The 15,578-nt window shown below is 39.0% G+C and overlaps 1 protein-coding gene across 6 annotated transcripts in view; it reads right to left on the bottom strand.

The window, feature by feature from the left end:
- The window catches only part of HS3ST5 (heparan sulfate-glucosamine 3-sulfotransferase 5), a 292,419-nt gene that overhangs the window by 185,818 nt on the left and 91,023 nt on the right, over positions 1-15,578 (bottom strand). The window lies entirely within an intron of this gene.

Here is a 15,578-nt window from a genome sequence, read left to right on the forward strand (position 1 = left end):
TCCTAAGTCAAGGCTGATGAGGTCTTTTGGAAATACATCCTTATGTGAGACTCTATCACATCTCATAAAAGATAAAATGTGATACTTTACTAAATCCCAATGGAATCATCTGGTACTTTTGCTATGTTTTCTTTAACATGGGTAATGATTGCCAAGATAATTAGACATAAATAAAAATTATATCCTTTGTACTCAATATGTGTTGCCTACTCAGGGAAACCAAAATTCTAGCTTCTTTGCTGCATGAGTTAAGCAGGTGTTAGTAGTAGCTAATGGAAAAAGAGAATAAAATACCCATTTTAAAAATTGGTAATTAATCATGAAAATATTCTCCCAAAGGGTAGAGGAAGCATCATGCACAGATAAATACCAAGTCAAATACAAAATAAGAGTGTAATACATATGCAAGCACAGAGCATACTGTAGAACGATAGGTTTTCACGGAAGAGCTTACTGTTTGGCCACCCAAAATCCATTTCCAACTTTCTTCTTGCTTGCTATGACTCACAGAAATAGAGAACAGAAAATCAAACGTTCACTCTCTTGGCCTCCCTTACTGCTAAGAGTGGTCATGCGATCCCATTCTGGCCCATGAACTATAAGAAGTACACTGGGTTAGAAATCCAGGCAGAAATTTGTTTTATTGATAAATAGAAAGGTTCCTTCTCTTCTCTTTACCACACAATTGCTTGCCTTGAATGAGGCTGGGATACTTGGAGGTAGAGCAGTCACCTTGTCACCGTGATGTAAAACATAACAAAAGTCCAGAGAAACTCAAAGATATCGGCCCTGTTATCGATGAGCAGCTGAACCAACACTACTAACTGTTTCCTTTGGAATTGTACTTGTTTAAACCACCGGGTTTTCTGTTGCTAACAGAATCATTGTAGGTTGACGAAATGCTCAAAAAACATTTGTTAAACAGTAAGTGCCACTGCTATGCTTGTAGTGATACCTATCTTTATAAATTGCAAAGTAATCTGCAAGTTCTCATTCTATGTAGTCAAGGACAGCTTTCATTCTGACAGAGGTTGGAACTTGCCTTCTTTTGACTCCTAGGAAAGTTGTGCATGTGGGGAATAATGGGTCACAAGGTGGTGGTAACTAACTAGAACAAAATGAAATGAAAAGCCTAGCTCAGAGCTAAGTTCGGAATAAAAGGGTCAAGTACTACGGTAAAAGAAAGGTTTTCATTTTTGCCTCAGTGCCAAAGCTACCACATTAGTCGAAATCTCAGTGGAAGAGTTTGAAGTTCCACCATTATTATATTACTAAGTCCTGTGGATTCTTCGTCTGAAATATTGTTCACATCCATTACTTCATTACTGGCTTCCTTTCATCAACATTTCTTACTCAATCCCAGTCTGGGTTTTCACTTTCTCTATCCTAAACTATTGCCATAGACTCTTTAACAGATTTCTTTTTCTGTTTTTCTTAAACATTGCCATATGTACTATAGTTGCCTCAAGTCTTAATTTTTTGAAATAATTTCACTGGATGCCTCTTCTGTTCAAATCACAAGAACTTTTAGTCTATTAGATTAAGAACAAGGTCTTTAACTTGGCATTTAAGACTCCTTATAACATAACTCCTAGATTTCCTATCTCCCTTCCCCAATACTCTAGGTAGTTTAGTGAGAGGATTTGTCTCCACTCCAGAGGTACACCCTGACTAGGTTAAAATAATCCATGTACCTCAATCTCTACCTACAATATTAGCGATGAGCACACAACCTTAATAGGTCAATGATCTCCATTCTGGGGTTTTCATTGCCCTATTGTGTAAATAAATAAATAAATAAATGAACTTTGTTTTTCTTGCTGGACATAAGCATATGAACATGTAGCATCTGGAACTACTAGCAACCACCTTGGGATCATCAGAGGAGAACTTGCTAGAACTCAAGTCAACACCAAGGAAATAGCTGAAAAACAGATAAAAAGGATCTGAGTTCTGAGCTTGGTGTTTCACCCTGGGACAGAGCTTTGCTTGCAGGTAGAATACTCTGAATGTCTCAGTTATGTGTGAATTTATAGATTCCTTTTTTTTTGTATTAAGCCAGTTTGGGTTGGTATCTGTTACTTGCAGCCAAAATCTTTACAGTCTGTTTATTTATATTTTTATTGTGTTCCTGCCATTTCATTCATTTCTGCTTCTCTCTCTTCCTATCTATATTCTACCTCTTTTCATGATCCAGTCCTCTTCCCCATGAAATGTCTCCAGAGTTTTCTAATCTAAACCACTTTATTTTCCACTGTATATATTGATAAGAGAGCCCATCAAAGTATATGATGCTATCATTTGATGACTCTCAAATCTTATCTTTAGCTTAACATTTTCTTCTAACTGAATAGTTGAAATCTAAACTTGAATGTCTTGAAGGTCCCTCAAACTGAATTTTTCCTAACTGGATTCATAAAAACCTTCCTCTCAAATACACCTTTCCTCCAGTGTTGCCTATTTTTGTAAACAGCACCATCAGCCATTAGTTAAACAAGCCAAAAAGCAAGGCCTTCAACCTTTAAAAAAAGGAATCAGAGTAGATTTAATCCTTCTTTTCCCCCTTAGCCCCAGTACCTGATTATCAAATGCTTTTGATTTTACTGCTTAAATAATTTTAAAATCTATCTACTTTGTCCCCTTTCTTTCTCTATCTTCCTCTTTCCTTTTCTCCTCCACTATCATCACCACTACCACCACCACCACAACCTCTAAAACCTTGTCTGTTGCCTGGAATACTGCATGGCTTTTTTCTGTCTCTCATCTCACATTTTGTTTCTCTTCACTAAATTCTCCTCATGGCATTTAGATCTTTTAAAAACACACAACTGATCATGTCAACCCCTTGTTTAAAAGCCTTCAATGCCTTCTCATTGTTCTCAGGGTAAAGAACAAGGACTTACATCACCCAGTCCCTACCTCTTCATCCTCATATCCCTAGAGAGAAGTGACTATTTCTGTTTATAATTATCCTCATTTTTAAAATACCCTGCATTCAGCAGAGTGCTTAGCACACAGTAGGCACTCAATAAATATTTGTTGAATGAATGAACAATTTCCTTGCAATAACTCCTGAACCAAGAACCACCTTGTGTTATTATTTTTTCCTGTATATTTTATTTTTTGAATTACTTAGTACGCTGAAGGCAAAGAAATGTCCTATTTCTTTGTACTATATAGCAGAATGCTATGTAAGTAGTAGGGGTTCAGAAGACATTCAACTGTATTGATAATGATATTTCTTCTACTCTGACTCTTTCTTAAAAGGATAAGATTAAAGTGAACAAGGGGAAATATATTATTAGTCTGTCAAAAATGGAAGTAAAAAATAGGTAACTTGTTTCTGGATCCCAATTCTACAGAATCTGCATAGATTAATTATAAAGGAGCTGTTTTTCTGCATGACATGAAGAACCTTCAGATAAGCCCTGAGTTATGTGAATAAACACTCAAACATGATGTTTGCTGTTTTCACTGTCATACTTTCAAATATTTTATATTTCTTTTTAAAAATCTTTTGTCTTTGAAAAATATAAGCAAAAATTCAATAGTTTCAATAATTTTAAAAATATTTATTTTTGGGGGGTTGCATTGGGTCGTAGTTGTGGGATGTGGGACCTTTTGTTGCAGTGCGTGGGCTCTTTGTTGCAGTGTGCGGGCTTCTCTCTAGTTGTGGCACGTAGGCTCATTAGTTGTGGCGCGAAGGCTCTCTAGTTGTGGTGCACCGGCTCAGTAGTTCTGGCATGTGGGCTTAGTTGCCCTGCGGCATGTGGAATCCCAGCTCCCTGACCAGGGATCAAACCGGCATCCCCTGCATTGCAAGATGGATTCTTAACCACTGGACCACCAGGGAAATCCCAATAGTTTCAATAATTAAAAGCTAAAGTCTTTTGGAGCTGAGACAAGTTATTTTGGAAAATAGTTATCCCAAGTACAAATTAATTCCTAGTTATTGGATATTTACCTGAAAGGGGCAAAAAGAACTTGCAGGTATTCCAAAGTAGGGATGAAATTTTAGCCTATGCTATATACTGATATTACCTTAAATAAGATATTTCTTAGGGTAACCTATAATAAGAACATGCACTGGAGTCTAAAGGTAATGAAGCAGTGGGGCTGTAAGTGTTATTAAACAGGAGGATACAGGGATACATGTTTCTCAAAGGCTTCTGACTGTGTTAACTGTAGCCAGAAAATGCTTAAGTTGAAAAATGGTAGATAGAATTGAGGGGAGCCAGAAGGGGAGAGGCCACGAAATTTAAGAGTAGATAATGCAAATTTTGTGCCTGAATAAAATTCTTGAGCAGGCTTAAACATCTGTTTCTTAAAAACTAGTTGAAGTTGGCCTAAGGCTTACTTATATACGAGGTAATCGCCTTTGGGGTTCTATAGACTTGTTGTTTAGTTATAAATATCTTCTAGTTTTCTCAGGGTATTGAATCTGTTAGGGAGTTTGTAAAATTAAAAAAAAAAGAAAGGAAAGAAAAAAAATTGAAAAAGAAACCTCTTGCACAAAACGCATTTTAAGAATGACTACAAATAGTTTTCTTAAAAATCAGAGAGCAGGTCTTCCCTGGCGGCACAGTGGTTGAGAGTCCGCCTGCCGATGCAGAGGACATGGGTTCATGCCCCGGTCTGGGAAGATCCCACATGCCGTAGAGCAGCTGGGCCTGTGAACCATGGCCACTGAGCCTGCGCGTCCGGAGCCTGTGCTCCACAATGGGAGAGGCCACAACAGTGAGAGGCCCGCGTACCGCAAAAAAAAAAAAATCAGAGAGCAGGCTATTTTATAATTTTTACCCAGCTATTAAAAGATATTTTAAGAAACTAGTGATTTGTAACTTAATATTCAACTGCTTTTCAAGCAAAATTCCACCAGTATATAGTCATGATTTCTTTTCTCCTGTAACTTAAACTCCAAGGGATAGGCTGAAGTGGCCTGTTTATTTTGCTTCTCTTTATGTAAATAAAAAATAAGCTTAATTGCATGAAGGAAGGACCTTATGCTCTGCCTCTTTTTACATGCTTCTTTTCTGTATGATGGGAAAAATTATTTTCAAGTATACGGTATTTCACTGGCTAAACTTTTCTGTTTTGTTAATTTCTATAGCTATTGGCAAGATTGGGTTAGTCCTTTTGCATGAAAATTGACATGTGTTCTATAATTATAGTAAAACCTTTTGCTTTTTTTGAATTTTATTTTTTATACAGCAGGTTATTAGTTATTTATTTTATAAATATTAGTGTATATATGTCAATCCCAATCTCCCAATTCATCCCTTTTGTATTTCTTTAAAAACTGATTCCTTTAAGAGTATGAGATTGCCAATGGATGTCATAGCCATTCTATAATGCAAGTAGTGAAGTTTTAAAAAACACGTGGAGTACAGATGTTCATGAGTGCTACAAAAAGAATATAAGCTTGCCTATTTATGTATATTTTTTGTAGGTTTTTCTCAATATTGCATTGAAATGTAAAAAGTTTTATTTATCTACCTCTGGCTCAAAGATTTAGAGTACCCTATAACAGCACCTACTAGTAAAAAGCAAAATTCTCTCATAATTTTGAAAACTTCCTAAGGAAATGAGAGAAATAATATCATATGATGAGAATTAAATAAGTAAAAGCTACACATAAGACATCTGTGATTATTCCTAGATGATTGACCTTCTGTGATTATCTCAATAAAAGAAACACTGAGAGTTTGGGAACTCCCTATAGTCCATTAAGGAGATCTGGAAATAATTTCATTGCAAGGAGACAGGACTGGAAAATGACTAGAGAAGCTAAAATTGTATCACAACAGGAAGGGAATGGCTAGAGAGGGCAGTAGCTTAAGTTTTGTTTTTTCTATGTTAGAGGATCCATCTCCCACAAAATAATCCTTACACAGAATCCTAGCATTCTGTGGAACATGGATTGACCACTACTAGCTTTGAGAATGAAGAAGAGAAAATCCAGAAATCAGAAGTTGCCAGGGTGGATGAAGAGCTTGCATCCTCCTGCAAACAGAAGTCACATCTTCAGAATATTCCTCACACTCCCCTGCGGCCTGAATGGCACATCCCTCACAACCACCCACGTTTACTGGTCAGCTCCCCCAGGGACTGCTAGGTCAGAAAGAGGCACTGGACGCAAAGGACACCAACATTCTGGACACAGTAGTGGAGTGGTTCCCCATTCACGAACTGACCATCTAGTTCAGGTACTTAAGTTCCTTGTGAGTCTGACCAGAATGAGACTGCCTCCTTAAATCAAATTCTCAGGCTGGTAATGCAGAGACTCATACTCTGAGCAGTGGTAAATTCCATCAAGGCAGTATGGCTTTCATTAAGGACGTCCATCTGGTCTGCTCCTTCTTATACACTGACCTTCTTTACTCTGTGGTTCTGACATTGGCATTTCTGCAGCATTTTCATAAAAAGAATCAGTAAAACACCTGCTATTCATGAATTTCTCTATTCTTTGCACTGTGGAGAAAATTAGTACAAATCATACACAATTCACATAAGGTAACACCCACTTGTAGACACAGACACACAGTTCAACTATCAACTATCTAACTGTCTTTAGTGTAGACTTGTAATAGGTTGAAAAAACTGTGTGAATGTATATAGCTCTACTCTTAAATCACAGAATATATTTAGAAGTTCTAAAAACTTCAATGTTTATTCTTTACTCTCAACGACTTTAAACTGTATTTATTTGCTTTTGATTAATAAGAGTTGAGAGTAGAAACTATGCCTTCAGTATTCTTCTGCCCATCTAGAATGTCTGGCTTACAGTGGATGCTTAATGCCTGATGATGATCACTACATACAAAATTTTGCATCAGTGCAAAAGAGAAAAACGTTTCTAGCCTTTATTATCATTTTCATTTATTTCTGGCACTGGCAAGACAGGAGATTTGCATTACTTTTGAGCATAGGCATGATGCATTTAGATATGCTTTCCCATCTCGGCACAAGATAAAATACATGCCATACAAAAATCGGTACTGCGATTTTATGCTGAATTGAAATATTTTAGACTTTGATGGCTTCAACAGATATACACACACAGAAAAGATGGATGTCAAAAAAACAGGAAAATGTTTAGCTATATCTTCAACACTGCAAACTGGGCAGTGTTATCGGTGCTGTTTTCTCAGGAAGTGAGTTACACAAACTTTATATGATGATTTTAAAAATGGGTCTACATATGCTAAAATGATTAAAGATATCTTGTGGATTTATACAAAATGAAAGTTATAAATATGGTTCAAAAACTCTTCACAACAATCAAAGACTAACTTCTTTTTGGTAGAAGGCAAGGAGGCCAACGCTACCGAGAAACGTAGGAAATTCATGTGTTAACCCAGCATGGTGGGGTTTTTCCTCAAGTCCATTTGACAGAAAGTTGTAAGAAGCATCATTCCTTCTGCTAATTTTGTTACTGAGCCCAAGCTCGCTCTGCTCGCTGCACCACAGGCCTAAACTGGGAGATGAGGTGTTGGGGCAAGAAGCATCGACTTTAATCAGAAAGCCATCAGACCAAGAAGATGGCACACTAGTGTCTCAAAAACCATCTTCCCTCTGGCTGAATTCGGGCTCCTTTTATACAGAGGAAGGGGAGGGAGGGGAGAGGGGCCCCTTGGGATGCCAATCAATGGCTGAGTGGGACTGCTAACTGTTGCTTGCTAACGGTTGCTCCCTAATGGTCACTTGCTTAGGAGAGGGGCCCCGGTTGCTTGCTAACAGCTGTGTGCCCACCCCACTCCTATTACAATTTTATCAAGGGAAAGTTCAAATGAGCCAAAACTAACAAAAGATATTAGTACCACATTGTTATGGAAATTGCTCTGGACTAGGGCTAGGTAATGTGGTTTCTAATCCAGGCTCTACAAGGCCTGAAATACTTCATTTCTTCCTGATGGGTTTTTATTTTGCCTATCCTTATGAAAAGAATTGGACTAAACCAGGGGTTTTAAACCTTGGCTCACTTTAGAATACTCTGAGGTTTAAAAAAATACCCATCCCCAGGCCCTATCCTCAAAGATGATGGTTCAGTTGGTCCGGGAAAAATGGAGCCTCAGAAGTTCCCCAGGTGACTGTAATATGCAACCTGAACTGAGAATCGTTGACTATATGTCCTCTAAACACTTTGACTGCCTGAGTCTGTGATTCTAGAATTTCTGGGAAAAGTCTCTCTCTCTCTCTCTCTCTCTCTCTCTCTGTCACACACACACACACACACACACACACACACACACACAGAGCCAAAGTCTGTTCATTAAACTGGACTCCCATTTCTAGTCTGATGGTAGTTTTCTCCACTTAGTGAGGTCTAGATTTTCAACTAACAAATGAAAACTGTGATACCCTTCATACTAATCAGGTAAAGTATTAATTCACAGGGAGGGTAAGTAGAAGAAAGAGAAGAAGAGAAACAAAATGTAAGTGCTGTCAGAATATAAGCTTTCTAAGAGGAACAGTGTACCTGCTCATCAACATTTAATAAAAGCTTTGCTAGGTGCTCATTTACATATAGAATTTTAGAGTTATAAGCTTTTAACAATTCCTCTACTTTCAACATATCTTGACAACAATAAAAAAGATAATCCTGAGAGTGGGAACACTTTAGAAATGTTGAGAGTTGGTCTAATTAAAGGAGACAAATCTATTTCAATGAAGATGCCCGATGCTTATTTATTGAATGAGTGAAATTCTCCCATGTCCTTAATATAGACCTTATGACTGGATAGATCTGATGACTGGAAAAGATCTTTCCAAAGAAAATGGTAATGGGTTTTGCTTTGCTAAAGGAAGATCCAGAGTATCTCTGACCTTAATCTTAAAACTGGAATGGGGTTTCCTTGGGAGACAGGAATATAGCATAAGTAATACGCGTATTAAGGTTAGACCTCCATCTCCACTCTTGTACTTCTCTGTTCAGGCCACAGTGAAGAGGCTGAAGTCGTGGTTTGATGGTAGGAGTTAAGAACTGTGGCCCTATTTTGCCACCTATATTTAGGCCTGGCCTCTCTTTCTGCAGTTGCTGGGACTCCTTCTAGTCTTTGAGACATGGCAACAGGGACAGAGTGCTAAATGGTTATGTCTGAAAGGCTGCTCAATTCTTAGATCCTTCTTTCTGTTTGAAAGGGCTTAATTTCCAGAAAAAGGTAAACCCATAGTCACTAAAATTTCTTTAATTAGATAACATTTATACATTTGTTCATCCAATAAATATTTATGGTATGTCTTCTTTGTTTTAAGCCATGGGGATATAAAGATTCTTAGATAATTTGCAAGTACACAGCATACTCATTGACTTCAGCTTACACTGTTTTAAGTCAGTTCTCAAGTTATTGCTTGACTCATTTCAATTTATTTTTAATCCCCATCTAAAAATATCTTAATAAAAGGAAATGACTCAAAATATATCAGAGTCAGAAGCAAGAATGAAAAATGTGTGTATGTGTGTTGGAGGAGGGGAAGCGGAGAGGAGATACCTGGTGGATGTCCACTGGTGCTGAAAAATAGTATTTGAAATGACTGAGATGATCCTTTGTCACTAAACACAAGACCAATGTTCCTGCTCTGATTTAAATCCTTCATGAAAAACTGGAGTAGATGCATAAATATATCTTTGTAATTTAATGTGTAAAAAAGCCCACCATGTAATCTGGACTCTCTTCTCTATGTAATTATAGTCATTTTCTAAAGTGTCTAGTATGAAAACACAGAGCCATAACTCAGTTTTCAGTAATATCTTGTAAAAACAGCATCTTGGAGCTTACAATCTACTACACTGTTCTCTGTACCAAATTACCTAAACTGTTTGCTATCTGGAGACGAGTACCGATCACACAAGCTATGAAAGTCAAAGGTGCTCTGGGTTTCCTAAGAGCGTGAGCCCAGGTGTCAGCACTGGGACCAGCCATGTTGCCAGAGGAACAAGGAAGCATGAGGGCATTTGCCCAAAGTGGTTTTGATATCAATGGGTTACACACCAAAACACTGAAAAGGCACTGAATCACCACTGAAAAGGCACACAATAAGCAGAACAGGATTACAAAAGAAAATAAATCACGGGGTGATTCATGGCATTTAAAAGAAACCTTTTTCAGTTCTTTAAGCTATGCTGATCTATTTAAAGAAACATCAGGGTTTTTATTTTTTAGACTACAAAGAAAATATCCTATCTCCCTATTCTTTTCGAGACGCTTTATCTGCAATTTCAATAGACAATAATTGTTTTCTAAAAACTACCCTTTTTGATAAATCTTGCTTGGACAGTTTAGTGCAGAGAAATCAAACCTTTCTTTTAGGCACTTACAAGCTTAATAAGGTCAAAAACAGATAAACACTATTAATGTTTCCCCTTTTTTTTCCGCATTTTCTCCATTCTCTGCCTCTGTTACTCCTTGTACTACTTCTGAAGCAATATTCTCCCCTTTATCTATTACTATGCATTCTCTCTACAACTACCCACAGTTTTTTTTTTTTTAAATTTTTTTTAAAAGCAGATAAGCACTGAGAAAGTAAACTTTTCCATTCAACTTTTCTATCAGGTGAAGTTATAATGTGGATATTTATCCACCTGGTAATAAGATCTCAGGTAATATCCCTTTACTATATTGATCTTGGAAAAAAAAAAAAAGCCACATCTTTGTTGCCAGACTTTGGAGTACAGTGATGGTGCTCCATAAGAGATTTGAAAAGACATGTTGAAATGTCTCGAACCAAACTAGGCTAGAGAGGTTGCATGGGGTTGTATTATAGAGAACTAGTACCATAAGGAGAGGAGTTGGAGCACAGGGGCATGACGAGATCTGAGAAATGTAAATTAAAATATGAGTTTCTCAAAAAGATATATAATGACTACACTATGTAAATTAAATCTCCTTTCTCTTGAGATTGTAAGATCTATGGGGCAGGTGTCTTGTATCCTCAGCACCAAGTTCAATACATAGTCTGTAACTTCACTGTCTAATACGGTAGCTAGTACTCACTCGTGGCTTTTTAGCACTTGAAATGTAACTAGTTCAAACTGAAATGGGCTGCAAGAAAAAACTACATGCTGGATTTTGAAGAGTTAGTGCCCCCAAAATAAGAACATAAAATATCTCATTAATAACTTTAATACTGATTTCATGTCAAAATGATAATATTTTGGATAATTTCACTAAATAAAATACATTATTACACTTAGTCCTATCTCTTTATTTTTACTTTTTAAACAAGTGGCTACCGAAAGATGGCGGAAGAGTAAGACGCGGAGATCACTTTCCTCCCCACAGATACACCAGAAATACATCTACACGTGGAACAACCCCTACAGAACACCTACTGAACGCTGGCAGAAGACCACTGACCTCCCAAAAGGCAAGAAACCCCCCACGTACCTGGGCAGGGCAAAAGAAAAAAGAATAAACAGAGACAAAAGGATAGGGACGGGACCTGCACCAGTGGGAGGGAGCTGTGAAGGAGGAAAAGTGTCCACACACTAGGAAGCCCCTTCGCGGGCGGAGACTGCGGGTGGCGGAGGGGGAAAGCTTCGGAGCCGCGGAGGAGAGCACAGCAACAGGGGTGCGGAGGGCAAAGCGGAGAGATTCCCGCACAGAGGATCAGGGCAGACCGGCACTCACCAGATCGAGAGGCTTGTCTGCTCACCCGCCATGGCGGGCGGGGGCTGGGAGCTGAGGCTCGGACATCGGTCGGAGGGCAGGATGAGGACTGGGGTTGGCGGTTAGTGGATAGTGCACCACAGCTAGCTGGGAGGTAGTCCGGGGAAAAGTCTGGACCTGCCGAAGAGGCAAGAGACTTTTTCTTCCCTCTTTGTTTCGTGGTGCGCGAGGAGAGGGGATTAAGAGCGCTGCTTAAAGGAGCTCCAGAGACGGGCGCGAGCCGCGGCTAAAAGCGCGGACCCCAGAGACGGGCATGAGACGCTAAGGCTGCTGCTGCCGCCACCAAGAAGCCTGTGTGAGAGCACAGGTCACTATCCACACACCCCTTCCGGGGAGCCTGTGCAGCCTGCCACTGCCAAGGTCCCGGGATCCACGGACAACTCCCCCGGGAGAACGCACGGCGCGCCTCAGGCTCGTGCAACGTCACGCCTCAGGCTGGTGCAACGTCACGCCGGCCTCTGCCGCCTCAGGCTCGCCCCGCCCTCCGTGCCCCTCCCTCCCCCCCCCCCCCACCGGCCTGAGTGAGCCAGAGCCCCCGCATCAGCGGCTCCTTTAACCCCGTCCTGTCTGAGCGAAGAACAGACGCCCTCAGGCGACCTACACGCAGAGGCGGGGCCAAATCCAAAGCTGAGCCCCTGGGAGCTGAGGAAACAAAGAAGAGAAAGGGAAATCTCTCCCAGCAGCCTCAGAAGCAGTGGATTAAAGCTCCACAATCAACCTGATGCACCCTGCATCTGTGGAATACATGAATAGACAACGAATCATCCCAAATTAAGAAGGTGAACTTTGACAGCAAGATTTATGATTTTTTCCCCTTTTCCTCTTTTTGTGAGTGTGTATGTGTATGCTTCTGTGTGAGATTTTGTCTGTATAGCTTTGCCTCCACCATTTGTCCTAGAGTTCTCTCCGTCTGTTTTTTTCTTAATAATTATTTTTTTATTTTAATAACTTTATTATATTTTATGTTCCTTTATTTTATTTTACTTTATCTTCTTTCCTTCTTTCTTTTTTTCCTTCCTTCCCTCCTTCCTTCCTCCCTCCCTCCCTCCTTTCTTTCTTTCTTTCTCTCTTTCTTTCTACTTCTACTAATTCTTTCTTTCTACTTTTTCTCCCTTTTATTCTGAGCCGTTTGGTTGAAAGGCTCTTAGTGCTGCAGTCAGGAGTCAGTATTGTGCCTCTGAGGTGGGAGAGCCAACTTCAGGACACTGGTCCACAATAGACCTCCCAGCTCCATGTAATATCAAACAGCGAAAATCTCCCAGAGATCTCCATCTCAACGCCAGCACCCAGCTTCACTCAACAACCAGCAAGCTACAGTGCTGGACATCCTATGCCAAACAACTAGCAACACAGGAACACAATCCCACCCATTAGCAGAGAGGCTGCCTAAAATCATAATAAGGCCACAGACACCCCAAAACACACCACCAGACGTGGACCTGCCCACCAGAAAGACAAGATCCAGCCTCATCCACCAGAACACAAGCACCAGTCCCCTCCACCAGGAAGCCTACACAACCCACTGAACCAACCTTAGCCACTGGGGACAGACACCAAAAACAACGGGAACTACGAACCTGCAGCCTGCAAAAAGGAGACCCCAAACACAGTAAGATAAGCAAAATGAAAAGACAGAAAAACACACAGCAGAAGAAGGAGCAAGATAAAGACCCACCAGACCTAACGAATGAAGAAGAAATAGGCAGTCTACCTGAAAAAGAATTCAGAATAATTATAGTAAAGATGATCCAAAATCTTGGAAACACAATGGACAAAATGCAAGAAGCATTTAACAAGTAACAAGAAGAACTAAAGATGAAACAAACAACGATGAACAACACAATAAATGAAATTAAAAATACTCTAGAACAAATCAATACCAGAATAACTGAGGCAGAAGAACGGATAAGTGACCTGGAAGATAAAATAGTGGAAATAACTACTTCAGAGCAGAACAAAGGAAAAAGAATCAAAAGAACTGAGGACAGTCTCAGAGTCCTCTGGGACAACATTAAACGCACCAACATTCGAATTATAGGGGTTCCAGAAGAAGAAGAGAAAAAGAAAGGAACTCAGGAAATATTTGAAGAGATTATAGTTGAAAACTTCCCTAATATGGGAAAGGAAATAGTTAACCAAGTCCAGGAAGCACAGAGAGTCCCATACAGGATAAATCCAAGGAGAAATACGCCAAGACACATATTAATCAAACTGTCATAAATTAAATGCAAAGAAAACATATTAAAAGTAGCAAGGGAAAAGCAACAAATAACACAGAAGGGAATCCCCATAAGGTTAACGGCTGATCTTTCAGCAGAAACTCTGCAAGCCAGAAGGGACTGGCAGGACTTATTTAAAGTGATGAAGGAGAAAAACCTGCAACCAAGATTACTCTACCCAGCGAGGATCTCATTCAGATTTGATGGAGAAATTAAAACCTTTACAGACAAGCATAAGCTGAGAGAGTTCAGCACCACCAAACCAGCTACAACAACTGCTAAAGGAACTTCTCTAGGCAAGAAACACAACAGAAGGAAAAGAGCTACAACAACGAACCCAAAACAATTAAGAAAATGGGAGTAGGAACATACATATCGATAATTACCTTAAATGTAAATGGACTAAATGCTCCCACCAAAAGACACAGATTGGCTGAATGGATACAAAAACAAGACCCATATATTTGCTGTCTACAAGAGACCCACTTCAGACCTAGAGACACATACAGACTGAAAGTAAGGGGATGGAAAAAGATATTTCATGCAAATGGAAACCAAAAGAAAGCTGGAGTAGCAATTCTCATATCAGACAAAATAGACTTTAAAATAAAGACTATTACAAGAGACAAAGAAGGACACTACATAATGATCAAGGGATCGATCCAAGAAGAAGATATAACAATTGTAAATATTTATACACCCAATATAGGAGCACCTCAATACATAAGGCAAATACTAACAACCATAAAAGGGGAAATTGACAGTAACACATTCATAGTAGGGGACTTTAACACCCCACTTTCACCAATGGACAGATCATCCAAAATGAAAATAAATAAGGAAACACAAGCTTTAAATGATACATTAAACGAGATGGACTTAATTGATATTTATAGGACATTCCATCCAAAAGCAACAGAATACACATTTTTCTCAAGTGCTTATGGAACATTCTCCAGGGTAGATCATATCTTGGGTCACAGGTGAAGCCATGGTAAATTTAAGAAAATTGAAATTGTTTCAAGTATCTTTTCCGACCACAACACTATGAGACTAGATATCAATTACAGGAAAAGATCTCTAAAAAATACAAACACATGGAGGCTAAACAATACATTACTTAATAACGAAGTGATCACTGAAGAAATCAAAGAGGAAATCAAAAAATACCTAGAAACAAAAGACAATGGAGAAACGATGAACCAAAATCTATGGGATGCAGCAAAAGCAGTTCTAAGAGGGTAGTTTATAGCAATACAATCCTACCTTAAGAAACACGAAACATCTAGAATAAACAACTTAACCTTGCACCTAAAGCAATTAGAGAGAGAAGAACAAAAAAAAACCCCGAAGTTAGCAGAAGGAAAGAAATCATAAAAATCAGATCAGAAATAAATGAAAAAGAAATGAAGGAAATGAGAGCAAAGATCAATAAAACTAAAAGCTGGTTCTTTGAGAAGATAAACAAAATTGATAAACCATTAGCCAGACTCATCAAGCAAAAAGAGAGAAGACTCAAATCAATAGAATTAGAAATGAAAAAGTAGAAGTAACAACTGACACTGCAGAAATACAAAAGATCATGAGAGATTCCTACAAGCAACTCTATGCCAATAAAATGGACAACCTGGAAGAAATGGACAAATTCTTAGAAATACACAACCTGCCAAGACTGAATCAGGAAGAAATA

The sequence above is a fragment of the Globicephala melas genome, chromosome 14 (assembly GCF_963455315.2).
Source record: "Globicephala melas chromosome 14, mGloMel1.2, whole genome shotgun sequence".
NCBI lineage: Eukaryota > Metazoa > Chordata > Mammalia > Artiodactyla > Delphinidae > Globicephala > Globicephala melas.